The 20,748-nt window shown below is 37.8% G+C and overlaps 1 protein-coding gene across 11 annotated transcripts in view; it reads left to right on the top strand.

Annotated features, from left to right (window-relative positions):
• The window catches only part of ATP2B2 (ATPase plasma membrane Ca2+ transporting 2), a 396,770-nt gene that overhangs the window by 98,076 nt on the left and 277,946 nt on the right, over positions 1-20,748 (top strand). For all 11 annotated transcript variants that reach the window (XR_009959696.1, XM_062585783.1, XM_062585782.1 and 8 more), the window contains one exon: positions 1,954-2,004. The gene's annotated coding sequence lies outside the window, so the exon portion shown is untranslated. The remainder of the gene's footprint in view (positions 1-1,953; positions 2,005-20,748) is intronic.

Here is a 20,748-nt window from a genome sequence, read left to right as displayed (position 1 = left end):
GATCAGGCTCTTTTACAGACAGTTTTACGGCGATATGCGCTATCTTTAACAACTATAATTTTCCAGAATGCTGGGAATGCCCGATGAAAGCCTTGATCAAAGTAGCAATGCATTTTGAAGCTTGCATTGATTATCTGGTGACTTGTAGCATTATAAGCTTGCACTGTGGTTTTGTTATCTTTCCCACGCTGGAAATGTTGAGTCTCTATGGAGTAAAAGAAATAATACAGAGAAAACCGATTAGACATTTATATGACTTTATCCTTCTAGTATTTTGAGGACTTTTCTGGTATCTTCTGAGCTTGTACTCAAGATGAGTCTCACAGAGGTGTAAATATTTCACTGAGGAGGCAAATGGAGGCAGGAGAGGCCAAAAGGCCCTTCTTTCAAGCAGAGTCTCCGGAGTTGAGTAGTCCTGTCAGTCTAGTGTCTACGTCTGGGCTGCTTGGAGTCCTGAGGCAGTATTTTCCCTTCCTATTTGTTTAACTTTGTCATTATCACCTCTCTGCTGTAGAACTTGTCGAGTCTTGCTATACTTTATTGCTTTTAGGTTTTTTTCTGCTAGTACACCCCCTGCTTTGCATTTAGTTTTATTCCTCGAGTTATCTCCGAACTGATTCAAATGGCGTTTGATGCCCAAATTGCATTGCAATTTTAGGGGGATGAGGGACCACTTTCTCCTAGCTCCAGCAGTGCACGCACAATTCAAAATTTCACAAGTCTAGTTGTCAGCAATTTTCATGTATTTCCATAATGGGAAAACTCTGGAAAAAACTGTGGCAAAGTGATGGCGATAGCCCAGGGAGTGGAGCAAGGTGCTTGTGGAGGAAGTGCAAGGAGCAAGTGGCTGCAAGTGCTTTTCGCACAGGATGTAGGAAAGATCTTTTGATTGCTTATAGTAATTGGATTCCATGGCATTTATAACAAGTGCGTTACCCTTGTTTCTCAGCCAGTTTCATTAATTATGTGTTGCCTACCTAAATTAGCCCTGAATCACAAGGAAGATGCATCATCCTTTTTAATTTCCTACCTGAACAGATGTGCCATGTTCACAGTGAAGCTCACAGATTTGGGCAATTGCTTTTTGACTGTTAATAGCATAATATTTATTCCATTTGTGTATCACTTTGTTTTTTTTTTAAATGTGCTTTGGAAAATTGAAAGAGGAATTGATACCGAAAGTATTTATTCTGGAACTCTTACAAGGCTGCCACTGCTATGTAACTTTGCATAAAGCTCGTGACTTAGTGCAGCGGTTATCTGGTCAGTGGTAGGCTGGGGTATTTGGCAAGACTGCATGCTGATCGAGTTATTCCTTGACAAATATTAATGTGCGCCTAGTATTTTGTCTCTGTTTGCTTAAAATAATCTCTAGAAAGCTTTAAATAGATTCTCTGTTGAAAACTTGTATCTTACGATTAAATTTATGAAACAAAGAGATATCTACGTTGCCTTGGTGTAATTCTTAGGTATGTTTGTTTTTATCTCCTCCAAAAGTCACTAGGAGCTGAACTTTTTTATACTCTGACTCATGTATATATTTATTTACAGAATCTTTTTTCCTTCAATATATTTTATTCTAAGGAAAACTAAGGTTTTATGTTTCCTTTAGTGTTTATAGTCCTCAGTGTTACTACTGAATAATTATAAATGGCAATAAATTTAATAGTTTTTACTTTTTTTTGAATTGGGCAGATTTTAATACTTCAGTTATATTGAATTGGCATCTTTTTTTTAATTATTTTTAAAGGATTCACTTTCAGGTTAATGCAGTAAGGGAATACAGAAGAGAAAAGGTTAATTTTATTAATTGTGCCATAAAACTATTTGGCTATAAATGAACCTGGAAACTTTTAAATAATCAGACTGTATTTCTCTGATTTTTAGATGTATTGTATCCAACTACAATTTGTATTTCCAAATACTGAAACTATTTATTTTTATTTTTATTAGGATTTGCATGCTGCGGCAGAAGATTGCAGCACGCTATGCGCTATGTTCATGGTAAGCCTTACTTGATCTTGCTTAGTTATACACAGTATCGTTACAGGAGATGTTATATTATTTTGTCAGTCTACCATTTGAAATTATCATAAACGCACTGAAAAGACTTTAGTCTTTATGCTTTTTACTGAACTAATGAAAATTTTCCAGTTTTGTATGACATCCAGTGCAAAACTAGTTTTAAAAGTCTGAGAAGAATCCCTAATGGTCTCAAAAATTCAATTTGTTCTAAATTGCGGATAGTATATGGTAGGGCCATTTTGGTAGTTGAAGTACTGGAGTGGCATCCTGATTTGTGACTGGTCCCCAAGCGACAGGGAAAGGCCAACACTAATATGAAAGGCCAAGCTTGGGACCCAGTAATTCCTGTTTTGTCCAAGCTCCATATCTTTAGGCTCTTTATCTATGCTAAGTAATTCTTCATGGCTGCCAAGGCTTTGGCACTTCTCTTCTCAAAATAACTCAGTTGCAAAATGAGTTTATGAAATGTCTTTATAGGCAAAATAAGCCCCTGTGCTCCTGCAAAGCAGTATACTTTCCTTCTCTACCCCGCCTCTTCCAAATACTAGTTTTTCATGTTATGTTCATGATAGAAGTGGTAAATTCGTAATTGAAATGATAACAAATTATCTCTTAGAGATAAGCCTCACATTTATCAAATGTTTTCCAGCTATGTACTTTTTTGACCTACGAGATAGAAAATGTGCATTTGTAAGTTTACTGATAGTTTATTTTTTATTATTTTTTTGTTACTTTTTACTAGAAGCAGCTTGAACCCTCATGCAGTCCCCCGCTTATTTTTATTTTCCTGTATAGTGCATTCTCTCTTACCTGCCAAAGGATATCTGTGCTAGTCAGTGACTTCTATCTTACTAACTGGAAGTTAGTAAACAGCTTTCGTCAGCTGACATGGTTAGAAACATCAGAGACGAGGCTGAGGTATTAAGGGATGGTGTCTATTAATCGTTGTAATCGTCGTCCCTGGTTTACTGAAGTTCAGTCCGCTATTGCAAATCTCACTCACTAAACTATCAAGGTAATCAATAGGCACGGTCAGTTCCGTTGTTTCTTCTTATTTCTGAGAGTCTAGTCACATTCACAAATGTACTGCTGGTCCCCTAGTAGAAGTATTTAATGCTGGGATATTCATTACCACCTTACTCAGCACACCTACCCATGGGAGTAGTTTGTCTTGCAGGGTAGCACAACAGCTAGTGGTAAGGTTTATATGCATCTCTATAGATCATGGTCAAGGACAAGCCCTTGATGGGTTACATATTATACTTAATTGCTGACCACTCTGGAATAAGAGCTAATGCAAGAGCAAAAGTTTGACATCTGTCAGGCCCTTTAATCCTAAAGTCTCTGTTTTTCCAGGTTTTTGCTTTGTTTTATACACGTATTTCCCCATTCTAGAAATGGTAGGTCTTTTCCATGTAACGCATGAGGTTTTTTCCCCATAGTCTTCTCTTTAATCTGCTGTTCTGCTGGTGCTTAATGGAGTTTGGAAAAGTCTGTGAGGATTTCAGCACTGACTCTGCAGATTTATTTAACCTGGGAGCCCTAGAATGATGTCTGTATTAATAATCTCACTTTCTTATGTTCTCAATTTTAAAATCTTAGACAAATATTTTGTACTCTAGGGTCTGATGAAATATCTTTCAATTTAGAGTCTATCTAGCAGTAATCCATTGCAAGCTTTGTAGATGTTCTCTTAAACAGAGCTTCATAATTTTTCTGTAGGCTCTACTGGATAAGGCCCCAAGCCTGATATGACTTAGTTAAGATATTCTTGCTCTAAATACAAGAAATGGTTGTAAACTTAAAGGAATTATTGTTGAATTTTACTATTGCAAATTATTTTATGGTTTAGGCAAACCTGGCAGTATTATTGTCATGCTAATTCAAGCTTGAATTTTTGTGTTTGTGTTTTTTTTCCCCCAAGACATTTTATCGAGGCTAGCATACAAAACCAGATAAACTAGATTATTATTTCTTTAATTTTGATAGGAAAGTTCATTTTATGCTATCCAATCTCTTTGTGATGGTTTTGAGAGGGAGAAAATTATGATTAAAAACAAGTAATGAATATTCAGCCCATAAAATACTTAACTGTGCAAAGGAATTACAAGTCTCGTGAGAAAAAATTCTGTACAACCAGATTAAATTGTTTTGTGCTTTCTTTTTTCTATCTTATATTCACAAAAAAGAATTAGCATGAAATAGCAAACATAGATCAATGAGAACCATCAGTGCAAATGGCTTCTTAAAAAGATAGCAGTTCACAGGTCACACCTTCAAATTAGCATCATGCAACTTTTGCATTTCTAGTACATTTCCAACAAATTCTGACCTACATTAACAACAGGTCCAAATTTTAAATGGATTGCTTGTCTTTTTGATTCAGGGATAAATTACGCATCTAGATCAGTAAGTGTACAATTATTCTTCACATCATCTAAGATATGTGCACTATAGGTGCTGCCGAATGATGTTTTATTTTTAAAAGCAATTTAATCAGTTTCCATGCCTCTAACACAGTATAAGAATACTGACCTCTCTTTTTATGGTTCCTGTGGTACTCCAAATTGAATCTGGCATTGTTACTCACATTTAGATGTACGGAGGTTTGGGGGTTGCAATTATTTTGAGTCATTTGTCATCTTTTACCTGCTATAATGCAATTTTTATTAGAATTCTTTCAAACAACTGAATGCAGATTATGTTACTGAGTAGAGCAGGAATGAAACATCAGTGAGTATAGGAGCAGTTCCTGTATTCATTGGATATGATCCTTATTATCTGCCTTTCCTGTATCCCAGAATTGCATCTTGTGGCCACATGCTTATTTTATAACTAACCTTTTTTAAAATACTGTGTGTTAGTAAGAATCATAGAATTTCTTGGGGACTTTCAATTGCAGGTGTTCATAATTAGATTAATTTACAAAGTAGATCAAGCCAGTGATGGAAGCATAGAAAAATGACTGAGAGCTTATCAAGTTAGATAAGTAGAGCAATTAATCATACACACCTTCACTGTTTGGATTCTTTATTTAATCATTATCTTGAATGGCTTGCAGTGCTTTTTAGCTTCCATGTTTTTGCCTAAAGAACACATCTGACATGAGCCTGCGCTCAGTGAGACAGTCACCTTGTGGTGTCCTTGTCACGCCTGGAGAGCGTAAGCAGTGGGCAAAACTCCTACCCCTACTGCAAATCTGCTGACCTTCCCAATGCACCAAGCAGCTTCCTGCTCTACTCCAACCTGTAGCTCTTGAAAACGGTGTGCAGTGTACACTGGGAAAATACCTGGCATCTGCCCTAAATTTCTGTGTCCAGATAATAGTCGTGGCTAATAGCGTGTTTGCACATTTCCATTAGCATCAGTATAGTTAGGGTAGCAGCTGTAAATGGCATAAATTCTCTGTAAAGACAGTACTATACACTCAGTAATATGCATGGTGTTCATACAGGTGAGGAAAATAAATGTCTTTTTTTTATTATTATTTTCATTATTCAAAGGTTTCACCACTCTAAGCTCTAGCAATAAGATTAATTCAAATCCCATGGAAGCTTTTATTATTGTCATTATTCTCAGCTGAGGTTATCTTTTCAATGTACTATCCTCTTCAGTATAAACATTGAGCAGGGTAAATGTGGTTATTTTAGTCAAACAATAACTTGTAGTGAAAGTATTTAATAGGCAGCTCTTGAGAAACTTGAGATTACAGTGTGATAACAATTAGCCATTGAGATGTCCTTAAAATGACTCTGTTAACAGGTTCTTTTTATTTAGAAGCAACTCTGTTCATTTGTCTAAAGCTTAGAGCAACCATCCTTAATGGGCCGGTTAGCAATACTGCCTTAAGTAAGGTTGTACCGTTAGGCACAACTGCTAATGGAGTATCAGAGTGGCAGTAGTTTATCAGCCTGTAAAAATCTGGTAAATACTGTGCTTTTTCAGCAGGTGGTGGGTTGCAGAATCAAGCTGGTGGCATTCGGTGGGATTTCATTTTGTATCTGTTAAGTATTGACAATATCCATCACTTATATCCGATGAAGGAGGAGAGTGGGGTTTCCTAGAGAGCCCCACACCTCCTGCCCGCCCCGTTGCTCCAAGGAGTGCGGTGCCGCACTGGGTTTGTGTGGAGCACAGTGAGTGCTCCTGGCACGGTGGCCGGGCACGTGCATGCTGGTGGTGCCAACATGTGCAAATTAGTATTTCCAACTCTTGTACAAATGGATAGGGATGTCATGGATCTGCATGGATTGCTGTTTACCATTTTGGAAATCGTTATGGAGGAAGGTACAGAGGAGCTTTGAGGTACTTTTCAGTTGTTACGTAGAGGATTGCCTAGATTTTACCCAAATTGTACAAAAACTAAAATCACAGTATGCACTTACTGATGCTAAGAAACTGGCATAGATTGAAACTTTTTTTTGTAAAGGAGCTTCAAAATCAGAATTATTGCTAGTCTTGACTGATGTCTTATGAATACTTCTTTCATATATAGAAACCTCTATGAGCAAAATACTACTTAGGTATTTAAGACGTACATCTAATTTTACTCACATGTTAATCCATATCTAAATTGTATTTAGTCACTGGAGGCAAGTGAAAGTGTTAAATATGCATAACGCTCCAAAAATGGATGCAGCTTTTCTTCTTCAAGTGGGAAAGTGTGACATTTCACAATAAACATCACTGGTACTTGTCAGGTTTGGTCCCGCCAAACTGGACCCAGGCTCCGTAGGACAGTAAGGAGGAAGGGACCTTTCTCCAGCCAAGGCTGTTGCAGATGGCTCTTCCTTGCCTTCAGGAGACATCAGCCACTTCCTTTCCCATGCCCACAATTAATCCTAAAGCATAGCAGATAGTGAGGAAAGAGAAGAGAGTGCCCACTCTACTCCAGAGCTGCAAAAAGACTCAGTGTTCAAATTTGGTGATGAGTGTTTTCTACTTCAAAAATTTATGAATATATGATATACCAATGTTTAAAGTAGCTTTAATTTTTCTTCTACATAGCATCTTTCTTCTATGAGATAAAAGCTAATCTATTTTTTAATATGAATCTTTACGCTTGTATACTCTTCTTGTTCCACTCACTGAAATACTCGTCTGCTTTGAGCGTGTCCTAAAGCAGGTGACTGTTAGCTGCACTAGGTGAAGTATTTTCTTGGCTCTCAAAACCCAGAACGCGGAGGTGAGTAGGTTAACACAGAAGTGTAGATGCCATCCAAGTGTCAGAGATACAATGATGAGTGCTTCCTTCATCACTAGTAGTGAGGAGAACGAGACTCTCCTGAGGAGTTCATTACCTATTTCTAATGATTGAAATGCTTCTCATGAGGAGGATAATTACAGATATTCCATGTAAACTTTGAACTGATTGTTTTCTGCTGCATCAACTCAACTCTGATACTTTAGTTCACTTGTATGGTATGGACCTTCCTTTAAAGAAATGCACAGTGAACACCGAGATGCCTTGATTAAGGGGCATTTATGTTGGAGAATTTTACTCTCAAAACTTAAAACGCCACCTTTTTCTCCCTGCAAAACTGATACTCCTTCACTGGAAGTCCTTTTATCTTAAATGTTCAGAAAGGAAACTTTTAACTGAAGTTTTTGGCTCGAATCAAGCTTTTAAACTGCCTTCTTACAAATTTCTGATTGATATTTTCATACTGTTAACACTACATCTTCAAAACAAAATGTAGTGCGTTTAGGAATTCTTTTGAAAACTATAGAATTCTTGAACATTTGCAAATAAACAACAAATATTTGGGTAATTACTTCATGATGTCTGTAGATTGATAGCAGTGTTTCCCTCCAGGAAATAAGTAATTTTAAAAGAAAACAGCTCTAAAAGATGGTGTCAAAGATATGGAAGCCGTGTCTTTCTCTATACAGATGGCAAGCTAGTCTCTCCTGTAGCTAACAAACTATTGGCAGTTGCCCTGATATTGACTCACTGAAAGTAATAGATAAATTCCAAGGGATGGGGAAAGCAGCTGGAAGGAGCCGTAAATGGGAGTACTTAACCCCCTTGCCCTTGCCCCGTGTTTCATTTTGATTCTTGATTTAAATGCAGAGTTGTGTTAGTTATTACATGACGGTGAAACTGTCTTAGATAAAATGCACATGCTTTTGAGAGTCTTGACTCTGCTGTCATGTCTGTGTGTTTACCGACCTTGGGAGGGTCGGGTCTCGCACTAAATATGATCTCAGACTACTTCAGCAGTAACATGAACACAATAACTTTTTAATGTCTTTACTTGGTCTCTCTGAACAAGTGTAAGATACCTAGATGTGACTGGTTAATGCATCAGCATAAGGGAAGGAATGATGGATGAACCGTAAAGCTAAATCGTACCTCTGGATACCTTATACCTTACAGAGCTTGAGGATATTTTGCTTTGTAGAGTTAGACAACTCTTTTTGACTTTGTCAAATATGAACTGAATGTGTATACTTTTATGTGTTTCACCCCTGAAGTGTAGCGTTTGTAGCAAAAAATATATTACTTGTGATGGCAGTGTCGATGTCTAAAAACATTAATAGATCATTTTCTTGATTCACAAACCACAAATATTGCTGCTGGTGATTAGTGGAAGCACTGGTTCTAGATTCACACTTTTGGGGGTTTCAATTTATTGCATTGCTTTTTGAGAAAAGAGCAGGATTTCTAAAGAGTGGGGATAGAGTAGCTTCCGTACCTGCGAAAGACTATGTATGTCAGGAAAGAAGACGTTACAGTGTAAGTATCCGGAAAAAGCTGTTACTGAGAAATTAAAACACGAGATCAAAAATATCCAGCTACTACTGTTTGATCCTTTGGTATGTCAGTGTGTGCTTAACGCTAAATCAAAACCTGTCTGCGTCGCACTAGAGTGCGAACTGGCTTCAAGCTGCCTTTTGCGAAGGAGGGATGGATGAAGCCGGCGACGTTGGGTAAGGTCGAGCTCGGCCGCAGTGGCGGCCGCTCCTGCAGGCGGAGGGGCAGCGCCGTCGGCGCCGCTCTGCGCCAGAGGCTTGGCAGTGATGACTGTTCTCCCTGCTTCTGCGCTGCAACCAAAAATAGCAGTATCATGCAGTGGTTGGGAACTGACCTGTATGCACAATAATTACCTGGGGAGCAGGTAACTCTTTTTCTCACTGTAAGTGCTTTGAAACTGCTGGGTTTATCAAAGTCTTCCCCTAGAGACCACTGAAAGTCGATCACTGACTGCTATTCCTTCGGGTACTGTAGCTTTCTGTTTGATGCAGAATGGATCTGATCTTGAATTTGAAATTATTGTTTGCATTTTTGTATTGTTTTCCCAATGGATATTAAAATATGTTAAAAATATCACCTTGAGAAAGGACTCAAGTTCCATAGGAATAGAGAGAGAAATCATACTCTATATTTGTGCCAAACTTCTAATTTCGTTAGCTCTGTGTGTATATTGCATTGGTGACAATGCTTTTAACACTGTTGTAAGTGGGTAAAACCGAAAAAGAGGTGGTGATATAATGGTATTCAGGAGTTATAATCATTCTCAGTCTTATTTTCTATAGGAGATATGCCATTACTAGGGATTTTGTCAAATACTCTTGACTAGTCCATGGTTAAGTATTCACAAGGTTGCCTTTGCAATAGCTGGTGTATCACATGCAGCTTGTTCACAGTTCCTGATAATTCACTGGTATTCTTAGTTTTGGTTGTTACCCCCTTCCTTCCATGGAAGTACCTTCATTTCCTGGTAGAGCATTCATGACAAGGACGAAATGCTCAATTCAGTAACAGGAAAGCAGAATAAAATCCCTTTTTTAGTGGTCTGAGTTTTATGGCATGAATAGCTCTTCTTAAACTTACTGTTTTCTATTGAGTAAGAGTATTTTTTACATTTGCTTAAACGTTGAATCAATATTTCCAGCAAAATAACTCTTTTCTTCAAATTTCCTTTTTAATAAAATACAGGCACTTTGAACTCGGCAGACCTCACCATCTGTTACTCAGTTTTCACTCCATAAAAATTTGCTGACATCTGTTTAATCCAAAATATCCTTATAGTCATGGAGAAATTGAGTCCAAACTTAGCGTTTGACTATTTCTATGTGCCAAGTAGAGAAAATCTGAAAATCATGAATAGGAACTGATGGGAGAGGAGAGGAAAACATTGAAGCTTGTTACTGCTTGAGCCGTCTCCAGCGCTGCACTTTGCTCTGGGGCTCGCAGTGGCCTGTGCGCTGCTGCGGCGCAAATGCCAAGTGTCCTTGGGCTGCTTGGAAGCAGGAAATCTGCCGGCCTCTTTATTTGGCTCTCTGTCAGGGCGACCAGGAAATTTTCACCAGCGTTGTGGTTTGATGGACCCTTCCCATCTCTGTCCTCCCATGTGGCATAAAAAACTGACACCAACTTTTTGAACTGTAATTTACACTGTCGGGATGTTGTGTAACATGTTCTATTCTTCAGAATCAAGAAGAGTTACGTCTTGTCTGGGTCTGTTGCTCTTAGGATTGATGTATAGGCAAGCTTCCTCCTCCAGAATGATTTTGCTGTTTGCTGCAAATTTATATCATTTTACCTGTGAACTGAATTGATGTTTCGAACTGAGCAGTTAATTTAGAATATTGCTTTTTAATTGAATCTTCAGTAGAATATGCTGATTATCTTGAATTTAATGATAAAGAAGAATGCTTTAAAAATTTTTCATTTAAATCTCATTAGCTGTGCATTTAGTATTTATATATGGACTCTTCAACTGAAATTGTTATATCATATTTTAAAGTAATGTTTTTTTCTCTGTTCTGAAACAAGAAAGTCGAGCTCTTTTTTTAAATGATTAGGTAGACAAAATCAATTGAAATGAAACATGAGAGTAATTTTGCAATGCTTAGAACCCTTCCCTAAATTTTTACCCTTGAAGATGCTCATCATCTATCTTCAAGTTTTCTTTCAGAAGATGTATTAAGGTATGCTCAAATGAAAAATGTCTAGGATTATTAATTTTTTTAAATACTTAATTTATTTAGAAGGGATACTTTTCATCTGGCCTTTTAAAATCCTTGGGAACATAATAAAAGAAGAGCAGAAATACCTGCATATATTTCTTGTGACTTTTGTAATGGTAGATTGCAAGGGAAGAGTTTCTCTTTCAGATGTTTTGCAGATTGCTATGTAAGTTTAAATTGAAATTATAACAACAAAAGTCTTTGGCTAGATGTTGAAAACTGAATATACTTTTTGTTTTGTGGCAGATGATTACTGCTACATTTGCTGATAGTGAGCTTACTGTACTAAAGAGAAGAGCGCCTTGTTTAATTGGAGCCATGAGCCAAGTGTTCTCTTGGTTTAACACTTTAACCAGGTGCTAAAGAAGAACATCTTACTCTGTGACTTCGACGAGTCCTAGAAGTAAAAGGCCTCAAAGAGGATGAGGAGGCAGCTGTAGCGCTGTGTCTTGGACTGTCTCAGGATTTCCAGAAGTCCTGATAGCTTTTCCGAAAGCTTCTGAGCTTGCAGCCCGTAGCCGTATGTCATGTTCTGTGCGTTGCTTGTTTTTTTTACTTTTGAGGCTACTGTTTTTTTTTTTTTACGACCCGTTGCAAGCCTTCTCCTGCTTTGCAGCACTGCCCAGGGCAGGGCGACGGGCTCCTCCTGCGGCCACCCTGGGGGGAACCTTTAAAAGCTCAAGGAACTGCTTTACTCCTGTGGCCGCCCTCCGCGGTGGCTCCAGCCCTGGACGCTGGTGGTTGAGGGATCACAGGTAAGTTCACACCCACCTGCCTTTGATGTTTATGCCTTTTTCTCGCCCCGGTTCCGTCCATTTGCTTACTGTTAGAGGTATGTGCTCAAGAGTTAGTGGGGTGAGCTACGCAGGGTGGCTGTGCCGTACGCTAATGCAACATCCCCGTGAAATGATTCAGGGGATCCCACAGCCTTGTGATAGCCTGTAACTTCGAGCACTGCAGAATTTAGGAAATAAAATGGCCTGTCTGAATGGAGAAAACGAAGATTAAAGCTTTACTAAATTCTGCTTGTAAGAGAGGTAGGAGATTTCACTTAAAAATGACAAGGTGTAACTGTATTTCATTTGCTTTGCTGATCCACTGGTGTTTGAAGAACCGCATGAGAAACTGAGTAGTTAAAAAGTGGAGAGAGAATAAGAAAGAGCTATGAAGAAAAGGAAATATAATTAATGACCTTTTTTTTCTCCTAACTTAGGTCAATTTTTTAAAATAAAACGTTTGCATAATTTTTTCCATTTTTTGTTCAGTTCTCCCCCATCCACTTTTGGCCACATATTTTTGTCATTTTTGATGTGAATTAATGAATAGTTTCAAGTGTAAAAAATATTTTCAATTGCCTTAACCTTTATAAGAAAATATTTTCCACTTCTATGTTTCTTGGCTGATTTTAAAACTTTGTGTTGAGTGAAGTTAAAAATACATGCAAAAATATTCTGTCCTTTTTTAAATGAAGGTAAAATTAATGGAAGGTAGTCACTTTACACCTAGCAGGTATGGAAGAGAATGGGAACAGTTTTATTTTTTTTCTATAAGTAGTAACTTCATGGGATTAAAATGTCATATTTCTTGATAATACATAAGTGCTTTTACTCCTACATGTACCTTCACAGAAATGTAAATTTAGTGAGTCATATTCAAAGTACAAAGGCACTGGGAGTTTGAAATATTATTTTGCATTATGTAGCAGAAACCATTATTTGATATCAAGCCCAAAACTTTTAAAACATCAAAGTTACAGAAGTATTGCAATAATTATAGTAAATAGTGTGAATAAGGTACTCAGTTGATAGCTAAATTTAGTGTATGCGGAGAAGTAATAGACACTTTCGTTTTCTACTTGCAGAATAATTTTAATTAGAAGCAATTGCGTAAAATTGCATTACTCCAAAGTAAATTGCTGCTTTCTATATTTTTTTAAATCTACATATATTCCATTTTTAAATTAAGGATTGTTGCAGTTAAAGCATTACTTATTTATATTCTGTACACAAGAGCTAGAGATGAGTTCAAGGAAGCTTTCCGTGTAGATAGGTTACTATGCTACAGGCTTGCCAGACTTCTATTCGGGAATTTTTTTTCTCCAAAGCATTCAAGCCACGATACGGAATTAAATGGACCACTGATAAACTCTCTTTCTAAATCTATAATGATGTTTATGGCATTGGTATTGTCCCGAAGTTTTATGTATCTAATGATTTAGTTCAAGGAAAAAGCTGACCAGAAATAATCCTTTATAAATATGCTCAGGAAGGACTTGCACTGGAATTTTTAGGAGTTGTTAACAGTAACTGTATTAATGTCCCACATTATTTCTTTTTCCTTTTACGCTAATGTCATGATAACATTGTGTTGGCAGAAATACTAGATGGAAAAGATGGTCTGAGGACAAAGTTGTGCTTCTTTAAAGCTTCCATCTTTAAATGTCTCACGACTCAACCGTGGATGCTTAAGAAAAAATCAGTATTTTGTTCTGGGACAACAGCCATGCACATGAAAAATGGGCGTTTCCATTTTGAATTGTATTTCTACCTCTTGAAGTGGAGATTGGCCAACGAGACGGGGTTTAGCAGAAAATCCTCCCGGGAGCTGCAACCCTTTCGGGGCTCCCTGACGGCGCTCGGCGGCAGCCCGGCAGCCCGCTTCCCCTGGCCGCGGCCGGCCAGGCGCCCTGCGCGCCTGTATCCACAGCGACAGTCCTGCGTGCGTGTAGCAAACTTCGATGGGAGCGACTGCTTCTAATGCCTATTTCTCCGTGGTTTTTTAAGTATACAGGTTATTTAGAGAGCAAAAATGGGTTTTTGCTTAAAGAAGGTTTTTCATCAAGTTGTTGCTGCTGTCCTGTCTTTTCGTTCTGTAAGTAAGAGGCAAAATCAGGAGTCAGGTCTTTTGTAACTATTCCTTGCCTGTGTACCAGTAATATTTTTAAGATGCAAATGTTGGCAGCTCTAGCATTGAAAGTACACGACCCTTGATTGCAAATATTAAATGAGCTTTAACATGGGATTTTAAAAATAATGAGTATGGTTTTCGTCTTTCCTCTTGTTACTTCTTTTTTTTTCTTCTTTTGTGACTTTTGAGTACCCAAAGTCAAGAGGAAAAAAAGAAAAGCAAGAAGCAAATTTGCAGCTTCCTTTCATTCTATGGAGTTAGAAAATATATTTTTTAAAAATGAAGCTGAGTTTGTTGAATATGCCCCTTTTCTCTATTACTGTGGGTTATAGTGCATCTCTCTTTGGATCTTGTCCATGTGATGTCTCTAAAATTAGAACCTATAAATTCTCTACTGTCAAGCGCTCTTTATAGCGGCTTTGAAAGTGTGGACTTGAGTCCAGTTTCATTTTTAGATAGGATAACCTGTGTCACTTAGAAGGAGAGTACCTGTAGTTATGGTACACTAACGCGTGCCTGCGTCTTGACTCACGAAAAGCTGTTTTGGTTTCTGTGCTGCTCTGGGTTTGCCTTAGAATACCCATGCTGTGAGCAGCTCCTGTGTACTTACACTCACCTGCTCTGCTATGTGATTTACTGGTAATTGCAAGAAGACTTCAATGAAAGGCTTGAATATTTGGGGTAGAAAAAAACAAAACCCAAAACACAGAAGTATTTGTATAAATGATGCTTAGCAGTGCTTTCCCTAAAATACTATGATTTCTATAGCTATACGTCAAGTCTCATGTGCTGATTCTGCGTCTTATATTAATAAATGATTTGGGAGTTTTCACACAGTTTAATTCTGCCAAAAGGCACTAGTGATGAAAGAGATGGTGGTTCAGAATTAAATTTTTATTCACTTAGTTCTATATCCCGTTACACAGCAGCTTTGGTCCTAAGAATATGTAGCTGATAGAGTATGTAACACAGGAATATAAACATATAACATGCAGTGCAAGCACACTATAGTCTAACAAGATGTAACCCAAAATAAAACCTGCTTTACATTTTAAAGAAATCAATGCTACTTCTGGACGGGCTGTCTCCAGAGCCTGAAAATTATCTCCTCCGTTTACGTGCGGCAGCAGACATAAAGGAATTCTGAACTGTGAGGGCTGCCGATGTCTTCTGGTATAGTCATCACCTGGCTAGAAATAAAAGATTATACTTTCTAGCTGAAAAAAATGAAGTTGAAATGGTTCCTGTTACAGTTAGGCTGCCATGAGATAAACAGCTATTGCATTATAGGGTTTTTTTTTTAAGTTGATAATTCAAATAAGTAAGGTTCAGGTGTGCCAGCTGAGAGTGCATATATTTCAGTAAGTTTGAGTCAGACATGCCTGTGCTTAAATGCAGTGAGCAGTGCAACTACTTACCCAATGTAGTGATGGCTAGGAATGGGTAAAGTTCACATCAGATCTAAAGCAACATCACTTTTTTCCATGGCATAACATTACTTAAGAAGATGCAAATATAAATGATATTTCTGCACAAATATGACTATGGAAGTTTGCTGTGATTTCTTTTTAATATTTCATTGGCAAGTGAAATATCCCTTTCCTTGTCAGAAAATCAAATCTCAAACTCTAGGAAAAGCAACCAGATCTGGTAGATGTGCCTTAATCTCCAAAACTGGACATAAAAAGTTGAAAATGGAGTAAGTGTTTTTACACCACAATATTGATTGTATGCTCATTTATTTAAGAAAAGAAAGTTACAGTGAGATTGTGTCTGCCCCCTGCTCAGATGGTGAAGGATCATTATAATCAGAGAAAAAGACTTCTTAAAAGAATTAAAAGCATCATTTCCTAATTTTCCCACTCAGAAATAACTTGTGCCAAACTGTCTAAGAGAAAAGTAGTTTCAGATATTTAACTTTTGTATAGGATACAGGAAAAAGAGCAGGTTTGCGCTACTGTGTACAACACTAATGCATTTCACTACTGTGGCTGCCAGTGTCCTGTCTTGGTGGCATGTCTCAGTCGTAGCGACGCGTATGAATACCGGAAGGGAGCGTGTAAGAGAGGACTGGGCCAGGCTGCCCTCAGTGGGCGCAGCGCAGGTAGATATTATAGGTAGATTCTATAGTACTTTCTGTTGCGTTTAGTACGTGTTACGTAGTTGGAAATTAAGCAGACTTTCCATATTCACTTTCAAAGTGTGAAGTTTAGTTGCTGAGATGATGATGATGGTTAAACATCTTTGCAAATGAGAATTTCAAAGGGGTTTTATGTACTGTAGTTTAATGCCAACCTAATTACCTCTATTTTGATAATACTGAAAATGAGCACTGTAACAGTGGGGATGTCAGACAAATTAAATAAGAACTTGTTTTTCTTGATCTGTTTTTTTTTTCCTTCTGTGTTTGTGGATAAAATTCCCTCAAGCTTGATATGAAGTCATCTTATGTTGGTGTACAGTGTGCTGGTAACTCAGGTTAGCTTTAACTTCTAATTCCCACCCTTAGTTGTTAATGGTATTCAGTTTTCTTTTAATCCTAAATGAAGGAAAATCTGCGTATCAGGCATCTTTTTTTGGATCAAATAAATACTCTTCAGGCTTTTCCCATTTCTTGATATGAAATATTTATTTAACCTTTATCATATTGCTGCTAGAATGCGATCACCTTGCCGATTCTATGATTCAGCTATCATAGTTGTGCACTCCAGAGAGTTCAAAATTATCATGGAATTAAGATATTTTTGAAAGAGGAAAAAAATGTATATACTTGTCCTTTCCTGTGTTTATCATTGAACACGGGATACCTTCAATTTTAGGACTTGTTTTTAATTGCCAACATTGATTGAATTTACTTTAGAATTTCCATTAGTAAAAAGTGAAGTCCCGAGTCTTGGCTGCAGAGCTGTGCAGCCTTCATAACGAAGGTCAGAACTCTTGAACCTTCCTTCTGATGGGACGGAGTTTGTGCACGGTGCTGGTGCTGCTCCCTGCCCCAGTGCTGGACTGACCCGGGCACAGGAGGCGAAGTAAGTTTTGTATTTGCAGAAGTTTCTCCTTGTAATTCAGCAGGCCAGTTCTCCATTAATAACATCTCTCTTATAATCAGCAGTGGGCTTATTGCCTGCCAGGCGAACGTGAATGTGTTTGAAAACATTTCTGGGAAAATTCCAGCTACTCTCAAAATCACTGCAATTAGCTTTTGTGATGGCTGCAAGTAGAAACCAGAGACTCTTGAAGGAATTAAAGGAAATCCATGAGCAGTCTTCCCTGTGAGGAATGTTCCTCCTGAATATCATCTTTTATCACTCTGTTGATGACCAGTCCAGAAATCCTTGACTGTTTTCATCACTTTGCCATGTATAGTAGTGAGGATTCTCTGAACAAAAGGCTCCTGTAATCCATTTCATAGTCAAGGTTATCCTTGGAAATTGTCTTTGTTTCTTGTAGACTTCAGGCAAGGAATGAGAATTCAAGGAAAACTCATTTCAGAACTAGGGAGAAGAAATCCCTGAAGACTTAGGGTTTGTTTACGTTTTGAATTTTAAAACATGTATTGATTATACTGCTTTCAAATTAACACAATGAAGTTATCCAACCACATACTTTGCACATTAAGACCTATATAAAATTTTTGCAAAAAATTTAGAGAAATGAGAAACGGGTTTAAACTTTCTTTATCATGATATTGCACTGCATTTCATAACGATGGTACCTGTTTAACTCTCAGCTAAGTAGATTGTCACAGAAATACTTTGTGGATTAGTCTTTGCTTAATCTTATGTCTGTAATAATTGGCTTAACACGTTGCGTTGTTTGTAGATGAATGTCTGCTTTTGATCTCTTCAGTGGCGTGTCTCGGTTGAAGGGTCTCGTCAACTGATTCCAAGAAAGAGCCTTTCAAAATGGCCAAGGTAGTGCAGTAGTGCAGTTTTAAGTTCACACTATGAAGCAAAAAAGAAATCGGATATACTTCTGTGGTCGCAGGCACTTACAGAGATCTCTCATGTTTTATTTTCTGTATTTCATCCAGATCCTTGTAGATTTCTGAGGTCTGCAGAGGTTGAAGTTAGCTTCCTGGAAGCAGGTGCATGAAATTAGCTAGCTGAGATTCTGACATCTATTATGTGCAAGCAGTTATGGTGTGCTTGATCTTTTTCTTTTTTTTTTGTTTATATAACTCTGGGTGTGAGTATGTATATTTATATTCTGTTTTTCTGTTGAACACTTAGTATTTTTTACAGAAATAATTTTTAGAAACAATAATACTTTCATTAAACCTTTATCTTTGATTTACTTCAGGTTTTTATTTCTTTAAGTCTTGAGAATTCTTAGCCTGGAGAGCTTCATTATCATCACACCTCTGTTTAAGAATCAGTCATGCAATTATGTGCCTACCCAGTGAAAGGCAAACCTGCCTGGAAATGTTCTCACCCTGCTTCCCATCCTACTCTGTTGATGATGACCTGTTTTCTTTTAGATAGAAGAGAACTGGAAGCTTTTTACTTGAAGGAGTACTTAAACAGTTATTTCTGAATCCTTGCTTTTCCCTGGTGTATGAACTAGCTCTTGGATTTTGCACTAAAGGCTAATAAGTGATTCCACCTCTTGCTCTGAAATTCTAGTGTAATCTCAGAGTTGCACAACATAGGAGCTTGGGCATCATGAACATTGTATATCAGGTCCCGAACATCCTTGATGTTTGATTCTTGAAGAAGCAGAGATTGGTATTTACATGAAACGTGTCTATGGTATTTCTCTTTACTTAACTGTGTGGTATGAACGGAAATCTGCTGGCTTTCCGTTGAGGGAATAACTGGCAAGGTAATAGTCACCAGAACAGGACCTCAAGGTCCTATTTAATCACAGTCACTAGAAAAGGACCTCAAGGCAGTTCCTCCCTCCCTCTCTCCCTTCCTTGCCCCCTAATCCCTCCTCCCAAAGGGGGGAGGGGGGGGAAAAGAGGGCAGAATGACTTCATTTGTATGTTCCAGATATCTCCTAAAGGATCAGGGGAATTAGCTAAAATCCCTTGTAAACACAAGTCCATCTTACCTGAGGTGCTAACAATTTCAGCAAGACTTAATGTTGACCAGTGTATGAATATTAGCAGTGAAGGAGCAAAGCAGCCAATTCCTGCTTATTTGATAAATATGCCAACTTGAAATAAGAGTCCCTCAGAAAGAAATGATTTGAATGAGAATTATAGACATTTGAAGTACTCATGCAATAATCTCAAAGTATCCAATAGCAACAAGATTAGTTAGCACGCTAGCTCCTTCATTACAGAAGGAACTGAATGTGTCTAATGCTAGCAGAAAACAAGGAGCCCAGAACATGGGAAAAGCAAATAATCATCCAACAGCACTCATAATTTGCTTTGTAAAAGAAATCAGCTACGTGATTTAAGGATAGTGATAGTTTTACCTTTTTTTTTTAATCACCACAACTTGATGAAAAGTCCGTCTCTCAATGGCAAGGCATAAAGTGTTATCTGCATCAAAGAGCCTACTTAGTATGCATCCCAATGCTGCATTTGCTGCTGCATAATTATGTACTATTTTGCCATTTTTGCCATCAGTGCCTTTCTAAGCTAGTGAAATCCTGACCATTCTGTGAAGAAACTAATCCAGATAGGAATTTAGGATTAAGGATTAGTCCAAATGTTTTTGTTCCTACAGAAAAACATATTTTTTAATTTTAAGAGTATGAGGCAGCTGTTTTCTTGATAGAATTCTATTTTTATTTTAGACTTCTGAAGAACCTTATTTCTTATGACTACTTTTATGTATAGAATTGATAGTCAATTAGGAAAATTAGTAAGTAGAAGTAAGTGTAGAAGAGGAGCATGGGACAAAATGTGGCTGGAAGAGTTCAGATCATGCATCTAGAACGTTGGTGGCAGCAGCAGGAAAAATCTCCTTTGTTTTCAGCATTTTTTTTTTTATTTTCAAACTTTACAAGGTGAAGGACAGTCACTGTTTTTTCAGATTGCTGCAGAGCTTTATGGGATCTCACTGCTGAGTATTTTTTTTTTCCTTAGTGCTAGGCATAAACTATTCTTCTTTCTATCTTCAGCATCCCATCTGTTAGCAGAAAGTGATGAGTCTGAAGAAAACTGCTTTGGAAAGTAGGGTAGCTTCCCTCAGGATGAGGTGCTGTGAAGCCTTGACAAGTTCACTGGGACCACTTGCCTTCTCTGTCCTCATTGTTAATAAACAGAAAGTGGCTTATTTTTAACTTGTGCAAAGTATTTGTCTAGATAGAAGGAGTTATTTTAATTCGATGTTTTAGGCTTATAATAAATCTAGTTTGTTGAGATTTCTCTTGCATATGTATGATTACTTGCTGAGTTTCGTTTCCAGAGGGAAGAGATTCTCCTGAGGAGAAGCATTGAGAGGTGATTCATTGCTGGACCCAGATTCCTTTTCTGACTTAGTCTGTGACTGTGACTGCAGGTTGGAGAGGAGAACACGCAACGGGAGAAGGCAAAATGACTGAGGAGGACCTGCAAGGATCTGGCAGTTGGTGCCCTCAGAAATATTCAGATCAAACCTGTTAGTGCATCTTCGCATTCATCCTCTTTTTCCCCACACTTCAGTCTTGATTCTTTGAGCCAGTTTTAGTCTGTTTGTCAGAGAGGCAGAGACAAAAAGATGTGGAGTTCCTGCAAGCAGTGAAAACAGATGACCAGGCTGAAGGAAGAAAAAGCCTTCAGAAAAAGGCTGCTGCTCTCTGTGGACTACCAAAAGCCTCCTTGGGAATCAGATCTTACGAAATGTCACTAATTTGTGCAGAAAGCTCCATTTTAAGCTTGCGTATTATTAGACAGAAGAGAAT

Source organism: Rhea pennata, chromosome 12 (assembly GCF_028389875.1).
Source record: "Rhea pennata isolate bPtePen1 chromosome 12, bPtePen1.pri, whole genome shotgun sequence".
Classification (NCBI taxonomy): Eukaryota; Metazoa; Chordata; class Aves; order Rheiformes; family Rheidae; genus Rhea; species Rhea pennata.
The sequence above is the reverse complement of the archived record's forward strand: the minus strand, read 5'-3'. Positions and strand labels throughout refer to the sequence as shown.